Genomic DNA, 3,359 nt, shown 5'->3' with positions numbered 1-3,359 from the left:
TGACGGCAGCAGCTGTCTCAATACTAAAACAAAAAGAAACTTGCAGATAGCAAAGAAGCTATTGCTTCCTCTGCTATCTGCCATTATTTCAGTGAGGTGCTCTCTCCCCCTGCCTTACAATGAGAGTTTAGCAGAGCCGGAGGTGATATGAAAGCTGACTCTGCTTCGGCTCACTTCACTTTGGGTCGGTTATTCACACGGCTGCCTTTGGCAGCTTTGTGAATACACCCCTAAGTGATGTGTAAATCGACGGCACTAAATAAATACCTGTATTAAATACATAAATAAATACACACACACACACATATGGCAGGTGTGGCCCATCACACCTTGTTTAGAAAACAAGAACAGGCTCATTCATTTATACAATGCAGGGAACAAAGCCCTTAAATGCAAAGTGTAGTAACCCATACCAACCAATGACCATTTGACCATAGCCAGGCCAGTATCAGATGGATTTTCATTTGGTTACTGAAGATCACCATACAAAGAGTGAAATTCATCTCATTCTTGATTAATTGGCAAAAATTGGCTCTGTGGGGGGTCCTGTAGGCAGCCTCTCATCTGACATACTGAGCCGGACAGAAGATTCTCGGCTAAACAGTGACTTCAGCCAATCAGTTGCAGTCACTGTTCAGGTATTCTGTTAGTGGTATACTTGCTGCGGTCATAATACTATAGCAGCAGTGGGAGATTTGTCTGTGTGGGTTTTTTATCATGGATTTTTTTTTGGGGGGGGAGGGGGGCTGCATAAAAAAGAATCTGATAGTGTATAGCAAACTTAAAGGAACTCCAGTTTGCTGCATGCACTGCCAAGCAATCCTGAAAGAGTTAAAAGGCTTCAGAAGAATTCGACTCCACGTTTAATTTGCAGTGACCAAAACCATCCTTTAAGCACATTCTTCATCAGGGAGACGCCTCTCTGTCCACCCCGGAGGCATCTCAGGATATAGGTGATTGTTTGCACTTCAGCAGCCTTCAGCTGTTCAAGCAAAATGAGTGCTGAGCCTTGCCCAACCAAGATAAAATAAAAGATCTTGTTGCACTCCTTACCGGATATCCCAAACCACGGGGAGGGTGCTCGTAATGACTGCAGATGGCACCGCTTTATGCATAAAATGGTTATGAAGAATGTCACCAGCACACCGAAAATCCTTTCAGGATCACCAAATGCTCATTTTATTGAACAATTTGTCAGAATGGAAACAAGCGCTTTCGGGATCACGCAGGGTCCCTTCATTAGGCTTTAACATCGATGTTAGGGACCCTGCGAGGTGCCAAAAGCACTTGTTTCCATTTTGACAAATTGTTCAATAAACTGATCATTTGGTGATCCTGAAAGGATTTTTGGTGTGCTGGTGACATCCTTCATAACCATTTATTGCCCAACCAAGAGGCACTTCAATTACATATACTACTCATTCAGAAATAAACTTCTCTGCAACCTTTTTAGAATAACAATAGAGGGAACATATTTCCTGAAGCCTTGCTTTCATCTGCAGGGGGATCATAACTCTACACATGAAATGCATAACAAATAATACAATGAGACATTGTTTATACAATAGGGGAGAGCTGTTGCATCATTTCTGGTGCACAAATAATATCAGCAGATGCCTGAACTTTTTCCTAGCAAATTCAAACTTTTTTGATTCTTCTGCTTTTCAGTTAGTAAAGCCTATAGGAAATGTTGAGATAAAACCCCACAGGGACTAGCTGTGCACTATAATATATGATGGACTCACCTGGACCTGGAGCAGCTAGTGCGGTCAGATATGTCCTAGGTGATAAAGCAGAGCAGGCAGCTGTAGAAGAGGAAGGCTGCTGGATCCTATGAATTTGAAACTTGTTTTGAAGCTCTCTCTCACACCACACCAGTTCCCTCCCCTTCTTTCCTTGCCTGGATTATGAGCTCACACGTAAGAAGGGTGTGGACTCGAGTAAAATATAGATTCCACTGTGTCTGTAGAAAGCAAGAGAAAAAGTTTGAAAGGGAATCCTTTTTCCCACCCACTGGAGATTTAAAATTCATAAAATGCAAGTAGACGTATGTTTTTTTAAGCATTGTTATTTTATACCAAGCTCCACCTTAGCAAAGAACACTCAGTCTGCTGTCCGGCGTTTGTTTTGCCACCTACAAGGAGATGCAGTACAAGTTAGGGAACTCTAAAGCTGCATTTTAGCCTTTATTCACAACTGAGCATTTTGTTGCGTCTTTTTGCGTATTTCCCTACAAGTGACAATTTTTAACATCAGAATTCTATTAATTTCTGTCGTGGCTGCTCACATCTCTATGCTCAGTTGCTTGAAGCTCGAAGAGGTACCTGAGCTTTTTGGGAGCTGTGTCACCCGTTTTTGGCATTATAGACTTCAATGGAAATGCCTGTAAATGTGGTTTTGCGGCTGCTCTTCTCTAGAACTGCTTTCCATTGGCCATAGCACAAACACTAGAAGATTGACACACATGCAAAAACGCTTGCAAAACACTTTCGAAAAAATGCACTTAGGCATGTAAAAACTCGCAGAAAATACAAAAGCTTCAAAATGACCAGAAATACACTTTGCTGAGGTGTGAATGCAGAGGTAGGTATAATGGTCTGGGAATGTTCATGCCCGTAGAATAACAGTGTGCTTGTTAAATGTTTACCAGTGTTTTATTGGAGTTGATTTACTAAAGGCACTTCTCAAGGGAACTTTCCCTTAGCTTTCTGAATGTGTGAAAATTCACTTTGCAAACAATACCCAATCACATCCACAAAAAATAAAAACTACAGTATTATTGCTTACACATGATTGGATGATGATCATTGACCAAGCTAAAGCAACTTTGCCTTGCAAAGTGAAAAGCCTATTTGCATTTAATAAATAAACCATTTTGTGTTTATTGCTTGAAATTAATATCAGAGCAACTTAGGGCTTGATCATGCCAGTTGTGGTGACTGGCATTTTTACTGTACTGAATACATACAGTATCTCGCAACTTTCTGAGCTGAAAAAAAGGGAAACCTACCAGCACATTGGGGGGAATTTATTAAAACTAGAGCAGACTCAATGTGGAGCAGTTGCCTAAGGCAACCAATCACCTTCTGTCCTTCATTTCCAAAGCTTAACTGAACATACTGAAGAGAGAAGCTGATTATTGGCAACAGATTCTGTCTGCTCCAGTTATGATAAATACCCCCCAATATATTTAGACAATAGACACATCCAGGGGCGTATTTACCCCGAGGCAAACTAGGTGTTTGCCTAGGGCGGCACCCTCCGTCGGGGCGGCTGCTCCGCTGGTGCCGCCGTACGCAAACGGCTAGCCCCGCGGTTCAGAGATGATGAAAGAACCGGAGCCCTTCTCAGCGCACCAG

Source organism: Nanorana parkeri, unplaced genomic scaffold, assembly GCF_000935625.1.
Source record: "Nanorana parkeri isolate BGI_ZX_2015 unplaced genomic scaffold, ASM93562v1 scaffold2201, whole genome shotgun sequence".
NCBI classification, from domain to species: domain Eukaryota; kingdom Metazoa; phylum Chordata; class Amphibia; order Anura; family Dicroglossidae; genus Nanorana; species Nanorana parkeri.
The sequence above is the reverse complement of the archived record's forward strand: the minus strand, read 5'-3'. Positions refer to the sequence as shown.